This window comes from Psammomys obesus, unplaced genomic scaffold, assembly GCF_907164565.1.
Source record: "Psammomys obesus unplaced genomic scaffold, mPsaObe1.curated_primary_1811, whole genome shotgun sequence".
Classification (NCBI taxonomy): domain Eukaryota; kingdom Metazoa; phylum Chordata; class Mammalia; order Rodentia; family Muridae; genus Psammomys; species Psammomys obesus.
This window is the reverse complement of record NW_026591643.1, coordinates 3,482,650-3,496,249: the sequence shown is the minus strand read 5'-3', so window position 1 is coordinate 3,496,249 and position 13,600 is coordinate 3,482,650. Positions and strand designations below refer to the sequence as shown.

General features: G+C 42.3%; 1 protein-coding gene across 2 annotated transcripts in view; it reads right to left on the bottom strand.

The window, feature by feature from the left end:
• Nucleotides 1-13,515, bottom strand: part of Kiaa1958 (KIAA1958 ortholog) — a 134,807-nt gene extending 121,292 nt beyond the window's left edge. Inside the window, exon 1 of one of the 2 annotated variants that reach the window (XM_055611583.1) lies at nt 13,455-13,515. The gene's annotated coding sequence lies outside the window, so the exon portion shown is untranslated. Of the gene's footprint in view, nt 1-12,667; nt 12,734-13,454 lie in introns of those variants that run through there. The other variant, XM_055611584.1, reaches the window with a different exon arrangement.
• Nucleotides 13,516-13,600: the final 85 nt, after the last annotated feature.

Here is a 13,600-nt window from a genome sequence, read left to right as displayed (position 1 = left end):
AAGGAAGGAAGGGAGAAAGGGAGGAAGAAAGGGAGGGAGGGAGGGAGAAAGGAATTATTTATTCACCTATTTACTTGCAGTGCTAGGGATGAAGTCGGGGCCTTGTGCATGACAGGGAAAACTCCACACCACTAAGCTAAACTCCCAGATGCAACTGTTTTCTTACAACAGTAAAGTTTAAGTGTTTAAATAGTTAAATTGGTCTTTTGATTGGTAAAGCTTTCTCAAAACTATTATCTAGAACAATATATTGTTGCTTATTACAGGTAAGAAAATGTTTATTTCTGAGATCAATAGTATACTCCTAAGAGGACAGATACGAGAAATGCTCAGGTGGTTAAGGCCTTGCCTTGCACAAGAACCTGACTTTGAGTTCCAGAAACCATATTTTAGAAAACAAACAAAAAACTGGGAGAAGATAAGATAAGTAGATTTCTGTGGGTTTGGGGCCTGCCTGATCTACACAGTGAGACCCTGTCGTTAAAAAAAAAAAAAGAAAAAAAGAAAAGAAAAGAAAGGAAAGGAAGAAGAAAAAGAAGAAAAACAAAAAGCAAATAAAAAGACTGCTGGCAATGTGTTCTCTGCAGGCATAAACGGCAGGTGGAACCTCGGGTCTTGTCTCAGTCACTATGAAGACAGCATTACCAAAGCAACTCTTATTAAAGAAAGCACCCAGATAAATGTTTTTCTAGTCCAAAGTCTCAGCATCTTCTACATTCCTCCAACAAACAGCATATCCTGTTCCCTGGTACCAACTTCTGTCTTGGTCACTATTCTCTTGCTGCGACTTCACATCATGACCAAGGCTACGCTTATAAAGGAAAGTGTTTAACTGGAGGCTTGCTTTTACAGTTTCAGAGGTTTAGGCCACTGTCATCAGGGTGCGGTACATGACAGCATATAAAAAGACATGGTGCTGGAAAAGGAGCTGAGAGTTCTACATCCAGATCTGCAGGAAGAGAAGCAGAGCCTGAACTTGGTTGACACTGGGCTTCTGAGACCTCAAAGCCACACCAGCAGTGACACACTTCCTCCAACAAGGGCACACCTCCTTCTACAAGGCCACACCTACGAGCTTATGGGGGTGTGGCATTCTTATTCAAACCACCAGTGGTCTGGTTGGCCAGCCAGTCCAGTCGACTTGTAGGCCAGTGAGTGACCCTTTCTGAAAACAAGAAAAAAAAAAGATGGTGGATGATACCTAAGAAATGATACCCAGAGTTACCCTCTGATCCCAGCACATACATGAGTATACAAACACACACACATCCACATGCACCTCTCACCGATATGACACACACAAAGAATGTACTTAAATGTTTAACAGCCAAAAATGACCTAAAAAAGGAAAGCAATTTATAAAGTTATTACTTTTTTTTTTTTTTGGGGGGGGGGATCTCCTTTTGCAGCCCCTGAGCAGGCTTCCAGCAAGCGATCCTCCTTGCCTTACTGTCCCAGGTGATGGCATTACAAACATGTGCCACCATACCTGGCTTTAAAACTGATTTTTAACAGGAAAATTAATTCCTTAATGAAAGGTAGAGGTTTTACATCAATGTATACATCATTAAAGAAGTGTATATAGAAAACATACTTTCTGGTAAGACTTTTGACTGCCAGAAAGAACATAGCCAGTTGGCTAAAAAGCAATTTAAGTAGAATGTCTACAAATCAAAAATTCATACCCAATATGTTCACAAGTATATTCATAGGCAAATGCTATTTATAAGGCGACGCATCTTTCCATATGTTCAAGAGGGAAGATCCTTGCAAGACTAAGCTATAAACAACACTTGTCTTTCAAGGGTGCTTTGTTTCAAGGAGAACAGGTACTTTCAGCTAACATTTCACAGTGTCCCAGCAAAGCCAAGTAAGACTTGGGTAAATCAGTAAATTTAGTGGACTTACCAGTAGGGCTAACCTTTCTGAGCCTTTCTGGAACTGGTTTCAGGAAACAGGACTTAAAATACAAAATTTCAAATTTGAGACAACTGTCCAGGGAAAGAAAATGATAGTTTTAAATGTTTCTGTTTGTTAATTCAGATTTCCAAAAGCAAATAAAGGCACAACTGACTTTACTTAAACTCATTGAGAAAATGTTCACATATTTTCACAAAAAAGTTAAAACAGTGGATTTTTTTCCACAATGTTAATTTTCATTATTTGAGGAACTTACTAATGTTGAGCTCCTAGTTCTCTGAAAATGGCCGGATAAAGTTAATTCCTAAACCAAAACTACCATGAAAACATTAACAAACCTGTCACTGCAAAAGAATTAAACTCCCTTCAGTAAGTATGTACTGGTTTATCACTGAGAGTTAGATAAACTAGAAAAACTAATCATTTATGTAGGATCAAAAGGTGTATGTATGTGTATGAGAGTGAAAATGAGTTCTGATTCAAAAAGACAGGAAACAAGACATTTCCAAATTTCACCCTTAAGAAGACAGATCCCATCTAAGTAAAATTGCAACTACAAACAACCAAGTTGCTCAAGCTTCCAGGCCATCACAAAACCATCAACATTACTGCACTAGTTGTGTTGCTGTCCTGATCTAAAACAACTCAAGGGAAAGGATTTATTTTGGCTCACAGTTCCAGGGTCGTCCATCACGGTGGAGAGGTGTGGGAGAGCAGACCACAGGGAAGGAGACAAAGTTATCAATACTATGGAATGTGACCTGTTTAAGTGTATCAATGTAACGCTTTTCCACACAGTGTAGTGACAGTTACTGTGAAGAGTCCCACGTGGGGCATTATAAACAGTGCTGTGAACATTCACTCTAGCACACTTATCTGGCCGTGTGTGTCTCCAAGCAGAACTGTGGAACCATAAGGTATGCGTGTTTAGCTTCTGTGGGTACTGCCAAACAGCCTTCCAATTTGTTCGTTCCAATTTCAGAATTTCAGCTGCTGTATGTTCTCACAACACTTGCTAATTTTCATCTTCTTTCATTCTAATGAGTGTACAATAGTACTTCACTTTGATTTTTTTGAGTGGCCATATTTTAAAATACTTCACAAAAGTAATAAAGGAGAAAAGTCTTGAACCATGAAAGTAGGACAACTTCCTATCACTAGCACAGCAAGCTCACACCTAAAGTATTGGCAAAGCCATCTTATTTAAATATAAAGGTGAGGGAAAAAACCAAGGTATCCCCTGAACAAGAACCGAATAATGAAGCTCCTAGTAAAGGCATACCACACAATATGGTGTAAAGCAGAAGCACGGGAGCACAGGATCAGAATCTCAGTGTCTGTACTCTCAGCTATCCTGGGCTTCATAGTGAGTTCAAGACCAGCCTGGGCTACAGGAGACCTGAAAGACACAGAGACAGAAAGAAAAGAAAAGCTGGAGTAGGGGGTGGAGGACACAGAGAAACAGAAAAGCTAAAAACTTAACACTGGCTAGATGGCAAAAGGATGCACAAAGAAAAATGACAGCTTTCCAAACAGACTAAGAAAGAGGACAGACCAGAAACACTTAAAGGACACCAGGGCTTAACAGGTGGCTGTCACAGAAAGACTAGTGAAGGGACTAACAGACAGGGAAATGGCCCGGCATAGTGACCCACACCTGCCATCCCAGCATTCAGCAGACGTGAGAACCTGACTCCACAAGGCTGTCTTCAGACCTCATATGTTCGCTGTGTCACACTCTCACACGTGTCATATACACATTCAAAAAGTACCTACCTACCTACCTACCTACCTACCTACCTACCTACCTACCTATTGAGAGTTTGTTTTTGTTCTGTTTACTTTTGTTTTGAGACAGAGTTTCTCTGTATAACCTTGACTGCACTGGACTTTGCAGAACAGGCTCAAATTCACAAAGATCCTCCTGCCTCTGCCTCCCCAAGTGCTGGGACTACAGGTGTGTGCCCCCACACTCAGCTTAATCTATATATTTTTAAAGTAAAGCAGGAGGGGTAGAGAGACGGCACAGCAGTTAAGAGTGCTTGCTGCTCTTCTGGAGGACTTGAGTTGAATTTCCAGCACCCACGCCAGGCTACTCACAACTACCTGTAAGTGCAGAACTCTAGGGGAGCCAACTTCCTCCTCAGTCCTTGACAGGCACCCTCGCACAGGTGACACACACACACACACAAATAAATAAACAAATATTTTAAAAAAAAAGGTAAAGTAGGGCTGGCACAGTGGCTCAGTGGTTAAGAGCTGAGTGCAACCACACAGTAAGAGTAGAGAACCTACCCCAGAAAGCTCTCCTCTGACCCCGACATATGAAGGGATACGTCACACACAAATAAAAAGTGCATTTTTTTTTACAAGTAAGCAAATATGAAGACAATGATTTCTTAAAATACAATCGGCCAGGCATAATGGCATAGTCTTTTCACTCTCAGCCCCGGCAGATCTGTGAGTTAGAGGCCAGCCTGGTCTACACAGCAAATTCCAGGCTAGCTTTGTCTGCACAGTGACACCCTACTGAGAGATCTACTCGCCTCTGCCTCCCCAAGTCTGGAGTACAGGCATGCACCACCACACCTAGCTGCAAATGAATTTCTCATTTGGTAGAAATTCATTAAAAAGAGAACCTTACTAATAGTTTTATTTAAATGTAGGTCCAGCCAATAATCCACTTCCCTACAATTACACTCAGCACTTGAAGCTATTCTTAACTTGCCATCAGGATATTCTGTCAGGCTCATCAGTGGTAAATGTTTTGTTTATTTTTGTTTTTTTTAAAATGCCTTTTAACATCTAATTTTAGGGCTGATAAATTCATATGTATACTAGAATATGTATTTTGTAAAACATTTCTGATTAGAGAGATTTTAAATTATCCTTTGTTTCTGAGTATACCTAATTTGTATGATAACATTTTCATTGCCTTACCATAAGGCCTTGATGATCAACATGAAGGAAGCACATATATAACGTTTGTGTGTGTGTGTGTGTGTGTTCTAAAAATGTAAAATAAAGCAACCAGTACTAAGTAAAAAATAAAAAAGAAAGAAAAAAAAGAAAAGAAACAAAGAAAAGGGTATATGAATAAAAGATAAGCAAGGATGAACTAGCATGTATAACACAAGAGCCCCCCCAAAGGAAATAAAAATAATGAAATACAATTAAGACTAAAAGTTGTAACAGATTAAAATATTTGGGCCAATATAGTAAAATATATTGTATATCTGGGAAAATTAACAAAGAACAGTTAATACTCTGGCATATTCCAGTAAAAGTATTGCCCTTTGCCCTTTCAGAGCGGGAGAAAATATCCTTTGAGTGTCTAGGCAGAGAAATAAAGTTGCCTGTAATAAAATCCAAACTGTAGATACAGTTCCACATGGTCCCCACAGTACATATGAGGTGCTGGGTTCAAGGCCCTGTCCTCCTTTTACAACAGCCCATTTACCAGAATGCAATGCAGTAAGACTGAAAACTATAATTTGTAAAATTGCAATTCACAGCCTGGTTTTACCATCACACTTCTCTCGGTAGAGGACAGATAGTGCTAGAATATTTCCATATTCCCATGGTTGCTGAGATACAGTGGCTCAGTTAATAACTATACCTCAAAATTACAACCTGAAAAACTAAAATAATTACTACCTAACCTTCTACAGGGAAAGGCTTGCCAATCACTACAGTAAAGTAACATTTTTAAAAGATACTTGAGCAAAAACAAAAACCAAAAAAGAGTCAAATACAAGAATTTTTTATTCAGTCAAAGCACCTTTAAAGTATAAAAGCTATGAACAGTTTTACTTGTAAAAAGGAAGAAGTATCGTTCTGCTTCTGGGTTACCTCACTCAGGATGATCTTCTCTAGATCCCACTATTTGCCTTCAAATTTTATGATTTCCTTGTTTTTTATTGCTGAGTAGTATTCTATTGTGTAAATGTACCACAATTTTTGTATCCATTCTTCAGTTAAGGGACATCTAGGTTGTTTCCAGATTCTGGCTATTATGAATAAAGCTGCTATGAACATAGTTGAGCAAATGTCCTTGTTGTATACTTGAGCATCTTTTGGATATACTCCTAGGAGTGGTACAGCTGGGTCTTGAGGTAGCACTATTCCTAATTGTCTGAGAAAGCGCCAGATTGATTTCCAAAGTGATTGTACAAGTTTACATTCCCACCAGCACTGGAGGAGGGTTCCCCTTTCTCCACAACCTCTCCAGCATATGCCATCCCTTGAATTTTTGATCTTAGCCACTCTGATTGGTGTGAGGGGGAATCTCAGAGTCATTTTGATTTGCATTTTTCAAATGATTAAGGACACTGAGCATTTCTTTAATATTTCTCTGCCATTCGATATTCCTCTATTAAGAATTCTCTGTTTAGTTCTGTACCCTATTTTTTAAATGAATTACTTGGTTTGTTGGTGTTTAACTTCTACATGGAGAGGACCTAAACCCCCTGCTCAGAGGAAGACCATAGGCTTCTCAGTTTCCAAGTTTGTGTCCTAGTAAAGGGAACAGGGGCTGTCTCTGACATGAACTCAGTGGCTGGCTCTTTGATCACCTCCCCCTGAGGGGTAAACAGCCTTGCCAGGCCACAGAGGAAGACAATGCTGCCAGTCCTGATGAGACCTCATAGACTAGGGTCAGTGGGAAGGTGAGGAGGACCTCCCCTATCAGTGGACTGGGGAGAGGCACAGGGGGAGAAGAGGAAGGGAGGGTGGGATTGGGAGGGGGCTGCAGAAGGGATACAAAGTGAATAAACTGTAATAAACAAATAAACAGAAAAAAAGCAGTATTTTCACATGAGTCATTTGTAAGGACTTGAAGAACATCTAACTACAATGATCACAGAAGTGCTATGATACAGGTTCAAGTTACACATGAAAAATAGACAATTTTGGTGTGCACGCATGCTGGGGACGAGAGCCAGGCCTTGCGCATGTCGGTGTATGTAGTACAGGAGCTACACCTCCACTCTGTGTCTATCCAACCAGAGCAATTGCAAAGTTAAGCAAAATCTTGGAAACTGTAACTGATGACTCTAGGGACTTGGTTACCCACAGAAGTCAGGCGTGAGGAGAAGAAGAATCACCCCCCGAAATTCCTGTTTAACTTAAATTACTAATTGCAGAATGGTACACAACTCCTTAGAAAGCAGCACAATAGTGCCAAACAGACCACCAAAGAAACTGTCCTCAGAAGTCACAAACAGAGCAGCGTTCCCACATCCACCGAAGCTGGTCACACTTACAATCCTGTGGGATTCCAAAATTTTCTAATTTAACTATTAAAAATGAACATGAAAAGTGTGAACAAAAGGAAGCCTTTACCTAGTTTTTTTTTAAAAATAGCATAGAGTTGACACATTGCTCCTTACCTGAGCCTGGCACTCAATGAGAAACCAATAGATTAAAAAAGACCCAACACACAGCTTACACAGCCACCAGCCCTGACCCATGGAACTCATGCACAAGAAGAAGGTAGGATCAAAAGTGCCAGCATGCTGAAGGGGACACAAACGATGTAGTGGAAAACTGCTCGGGCACTGGATACACACAAAGTAGAAAAGAACACAAAGAAATTTGACAGGATGTACGACCTCCCCTGGCAGTCAAGCCCAGGGAGGAATTCTTGGTAGTTAACACAAAAAGCCAAACTCTTTGTCTGCTTCTACCTGGGCCAACTGTCCATTCTTCTGCTCAAATCTGGTAAAAGCATGGACTATGCCACATACTCAGTGATTCAGCCAATGTAAGGCCTCGGGTCAAAAACTCTACCCAGTAGAGCTGACCCATCAGCCTTGTTGTGCGGAACCTCAGCCTTTGCATCTTGTGTCCTGTAAAGGGAATGCTCTCTACTAGTTTCTTATAAAAGCAACTAGTACAACAGCTTACATTTATTTCCTATTCCACACTCCTCTTATTTTTTCTTTTTTCTCAAAATCCATTCCTAGGGCTGGGGAGATAGCGCAAATATGAGTACCTGAGTTCAGAGCCTTAGCATGCATAAAGTCAGGCGCTGCAGTACACAGCTGTAAGCCCGATCTCAATGATGAGGCAGAGACAGCAGGGTCCCTGGAGCACACTTGCCTGCCCGTCACACTGAATCAGTAAGCTCCAGGTTTAGCAAGAAATCCTATCTTAAAAAACAAGGACAAAATGGAGAGTAGCTGAGGAAGACAGACAATATCAATCTCTGGCTTCCACAGGTGGACATGTACAAGTGCCCCCACATGTTCATGTGTACCTGCACGCACACACACACATACATGCATGTAAACCACACGTGTGTGCGTGCACACCCCATTCCTTTGAAGGGTAAAGCCTAGGGCTGGAGAGACGGTGCAGTGGCCAGGAGCACGCGCTGCTCTTATAGAGGAATGGTGTTCAACCCCTACTACTCACATGGAGATTCACCACTGTCTTTAACTCCAGTTTCAAGGAATCCAACTATCCCTCTGGCCTCCATGGATCCTGCATACTGTGGTATTCATCATGCATGCATACACACATACAAATCTTCAAAACAATAATAAACCTGTGGGAACTGGGGGAAAGGGAAGACCTAGAAGAGGAACCACTAGAAATTACTGAACAGAAGAGTGAGTACATAGCTAAAGCTCCAAGCGAGCACAAGTACAAGCTTGTACTTGTGGCTAAACGCTATTGTCAGATGCATCTTTCAAGCCCTAACCTTGAGCATCTCAGATAGAAACTTATCTTTGGAGTGAAGGCCTTCAAAAGAAGTAAGGTAAAATGAAGTCATATCAAAGTAGTCTAATCCATATAGTTCTCTTGGAATGATGGATGTCTTTACAAAATAAGATTAGGACACAGCCACACAGAAGGAAACCAATCCAAGGAGCCCTCCAAAAAAACCAACCACACAGGACCCCAGATTTCAACTTCTGACCTAAAGAATCATCATAAAACAAAGTCTTGTTTAAGCCACCCCTGGTGCGATGATGTTAGGGAAGCTGTAAGAGGGAGGCCATGTGCTGGGCGAGCCACAAGTCACAAACAGCTTTAACTGTGACTTAAACACAGCCAAAGCCCACAAAAACAAAGAGAGGGGTTGGTGGGTTTTGTTTGTTTCCAGACAGGGTTTCTCTGTGTAGCCTTGGCTCTCCTGGAACTCACTTTGTAGACTAGAATGCCCTCAAACTCACAGAGATGGGCCTGACTCTGCTTCTGAGTACTGGGATTAAAAGTGTGCGCCATCACTACCCAGTGGAAAAGAGGGGATTTTATTTTATAGGAGATAATTATGCTTTAAATAATGCAACAGTGAAATTGAAAAGCCACAACAATATTTATAAGAAAAACTGAAGGGGCATAGTATGTGCAATTTAAAAAGGAATGAAAGATTCAAGTCAGTCATGTCAACTTTGAGAAAAACCAAGAACAGGAGAACCCAGACAAGACATGTTTTATGCCTGAAGTTAACCAGAAGTTAAGTGAATTATAAAAACAACTTAGTTAGCAAGGAAGAGGGATGGAGGCAACTTTGGATGTTCCCTGGGATTGCAAACAAGTACATTGTTTTTCTTTTAATGTTTAAGCCAACTAAAATCCTCGATGATTCACAAACAAAAACGTATTTTCAAGCATCAAATGGAAAGATGGTTGCATGCTGAGCACAGTACTGCACATCTGTGACCCCGGCATGCAGGGACGCAGAGGCAGGCGGAGCTCTGTGAGTGTGAGGCCAGCCTGGGCTACAGAGCAAGTCCAGGACAGCCAGGCTACCCAGAGCCTCAACACACACACACACACACACAGAAGAAAGGAAAAAAATGGAAAAAAAAGAAAAAAGAAAAGCTATTTGCAGTGGTTTCACTGGAGTTTTGGTACTCTGTAAGTTTCTTCTTGTTCTTCCCTCCCCACCAGCAGCTGCCTTGTGCTTTGCTTTTTCATCCTTTATCTAGAGCCACAGAAGCCACAGAGTAAGAGAGGAAAGCAGGTCTCTCACTTGCAGTTCTGGGGCAAAGTTCAGACAGATCAGAAGGAAAAACAACTAGATAGAAATACATCACTGTATGATAAAATTTTTAATGTATTTTTTAGAAGTCTCTAATACTTTTAGGTTTTTAAAGTTCTATTTCATGTGAAGTTGCATAATTTTCTTCGAAATCTATGTTACTTCCTTCTAGGTATAAAAGTATTTCTGGAGTCCTAACCCCACCCCTTTGCTCTCTACATGATTTGCAAGTATTATAACACAGTTCTGAAATACACCCCTGTTGTCACTTCAGCAACCAGCGTCACCAGTATGCAACACTGAAAGATCTCCCCAGCTGCTTCAAGTGTAAGACTTTGCAAAACAAATGGACACTTCTGGGGAACTCGCTTTGTTCAGAAAAGCCTATTAAAACTTTGTTGGCATTGGATACAAAATAAAATCCCCAAATTTGCATTTTCAGCGCTTTTGCTTTCTTGACCTTTATTTGAATTTGAGACTAAGCTTTACCAAACAACAGAATTTACACAGTCACTAGCCAACCACAGTCCTCATTATGGAATCTATGCAGTGCATTTGTTTCCTAGGAAACCGACCAGAGCACAGACAGAGTGCAATTTCAGACTAGCGAAAGAATTCTCCAATCACGCTGGTAAATAAAGTCCATAAATCAACTAATCAGAAGCAAACTCAAGAAGCATCATGGAACCTGAGCTCTATGGAAACTTTTTTACAGGAGGAAAAAAAAAAGAAAAAGCTGTGGGGTTTCTTTGGGTACTATGTACAACCCTTAAGTAAATATTATGAGCAGGTTTCTTATAAACACAAACTGTCATAAAATAAACTGTTCAAAACAAATGGCTTCTCTCCAATCCTCAGCTTCTCTATTTTTGACAGGATTTAGGAGGGAATGCTTCTCCAGAGCCAGCCTCATACATCTGGTACCAAGATATTAATCCAAGAATGAATTATGTGTTTCAGCAAGCAACATGGACTTGTGTTCTTCTTAGTACAAAACAGCAAAACCTGCAATGAACAGTTTCCGTCACGCCTCTCATTCTTGCTTGCTCCCCACCAGGCCAGAGAGCTGGCAGGGGCCGCCACACAGGGTGGGGTGAGGACAAGACCAACAGTCACAGATCAATAAAGAGCAAATCTGTTGCCTCCCAGTCTTCTATTATGTTAGTACCAAACACAGGAAGGTACTGGAAAGCCTGCAGAGGCTTAGGTCTCCTAGATTTAACTGAGGACAGTTTAGTGTTGCTTAGGAAAACAACAACAACAACAAAACAGCTAAATGGCAACTTCTTTTTAAGGGCAATTTACACAAATCCAAATTTTCTGCAAGGAGCATTTATTTGATTTATTTGTAGTAAGTTTAAAAAAAAAAAAAGCATCTGGACAAAAATCATTTCATATGCCCTCTTAGACACCAACTGACCAAAAGGGAAATAAGTTAAAAATACATAAGCCACTCTGGAATGCTTCTGATTACACCATTTATTAGTTATACAGAAAGAAAAATCTTAACATCTCCACACCAGTCACAAAGAAACAAAAGGGCAAGGCATTATCTTTAGTGCTGACCAAGAAAACCAACCGTTAGACACCAGTGTACCCCTCTGCCACACCCTTCCCAACACAGCCCAGGCACGGTCATCTTTTCTTTTTTCTCTTCTGCGTTTACACAGGGGTGCTTTGTTAAGCTTATCACCGCCTGATAAATACACAAACAACCACACAAACAAGCGATTCAGTTTGTTAGCCCGTCTCCTCTGCTAGCTCGGGCAGTGCCACCGCGCTGCAGCCCGGATGGTGCCCTAGAACTAACTCCCTGTTCGCGATAACGCCGGACCTAATTCAAGCCTCCTCTTTAAGCTATTTATAAGGCAGAGCAGGAGGTTTAGGCGGGAGGGCCACAGCCACTCACTAAGTTCTGTGCCTCTGTGTAGCTTAAAATCGTTTACCTAATCTAGACCGGAGGTCACGGCAAAACCCGTCAACTGTGGCAGATGAAGCTGCTTCTAGGCGGTTGGATAACTTACAAAGATTCAGTATGCAATCTAACAGAACTGGGGCAAGAATCTAGGGTAAATTTTTCTCCCACAAAATATCACTATTTAAAGCATATTAAACTCTTTCGTGTTAAAAATAGTGTAACTGAATATAAGTCCATTGAATTGTATTTTTTCTTGAATTTTTAACAACTTAATGGCAATTTAAGTAGCTTTCCCATCACAGTATTTTTTCCTTCAAACTTTTTTTTTTAAAGGAAGCTTCCACTTTCTCCAAATGACTGTACCTAGCTATGTTTGGCGTTCCTCAAAACTAATTTAAAAAACACAATCAAAAATGCCCAGGTAAGAGTCAGACTTATGTCAATATGAATTATCACAGTATACAAAAATAAAGTTTCTAAAAGTGAAAACAAACAGATTAGCGTAAGGACGTAACCCCATACCTGCATAGAAAGCATCAGTCTGTAAATTGAATTTTACGAATGAATCCCAGACTTCATCTGTCATTTAATCATCTATGAAAACATAGCAACTATTCACGAAGCTAGCCAGATAATCAAATAAGAATAATGTATCTTATACCTTTGAAAACACTGTATCTGGCATATCAACAACCCAATCTTTGGTTTGTATGCATCGAATGCATAAACGCATCCTGTAAAATATGGAAACACAGGTGGGAGAAATCACTAACCTCAAGCTCTCCTCACCTGCTATCAATAATCTCCTGTCTTAAGAGGGAAAACAAAGGTCTTACCTTAGCCGGAATGGGGAGACTACCACTGTGTTTTACTCTCTACTGTGGAGAAGCTGCCACCAGTCACTACCTGATACCGCGGTAACTTTAACGGACAGAACACTGTGGGTGATAATCCTAGAAGCCGTAAGAAAAACTTTACTCCAAAAGTTCAAAACAAAAGTACAATTGTTTTTTAAACCAGCCATGTTCGATTTCCCCATTTAAGCCACTATCTGACCTTTAAAAATTAAAATTAAAGATAGCGGGGAGAAAACCACGAACATTTTCGTGTGTTTGCTGTGATGTGCTTGCTGGCCAGCCCGACCTCCTCTTCCCAGGACGCTGGGTGTCTTATCTGTTTGATAACAAACACAGATCACTGTGCGCAGCCTCAGACTGGGGAGCCTTGGGGGGAAAGCGCTCCTCCGCTGGAAACAATGATCGGGAGCGCCGCGCCGCGCGTGCCTTCCCGCGCCCCGCACGCGCCCCCGACTACCCGGCCGCAGCTGCACAACCCCGAGGCGCCTCGGACTCTGGAGCCGGCTGGGCAGACCCCCCCTCCCTCCTCCCGCCCTCCCGGCCGGCTGGAGGACGCCGGCGCAGGGACGGTCCCCGCCGAGACACCGCGGGCCGCGAACCCGCGCGCCCGACTCGGCGCCCGCAGACCCCTCCGCCCCTAGCGCCCTCCCGCCTCGCCGGCCCGGAGCAGACAAAAGGAAGGTTCCGAGGGTCACGGCGCGGCCGCCCACACACAAAGGGGCCCCGCGCCCGCGTGCTCCCCCGCCCCGCGCGGGCCCGCACCCACCTGCAGGTGTCTGTGCGTCTGTCCATAGGAACGCGGGCGGTGGGGCCTGCGGGAGCCGGGCGGCCGGGCTGGACGGGACGGGACGGCCGGCCCGGGGGCGGCGGCGGCGCGGCCGGAGGCCCGGGCGCCGGGGCCGGTGGAGCGGG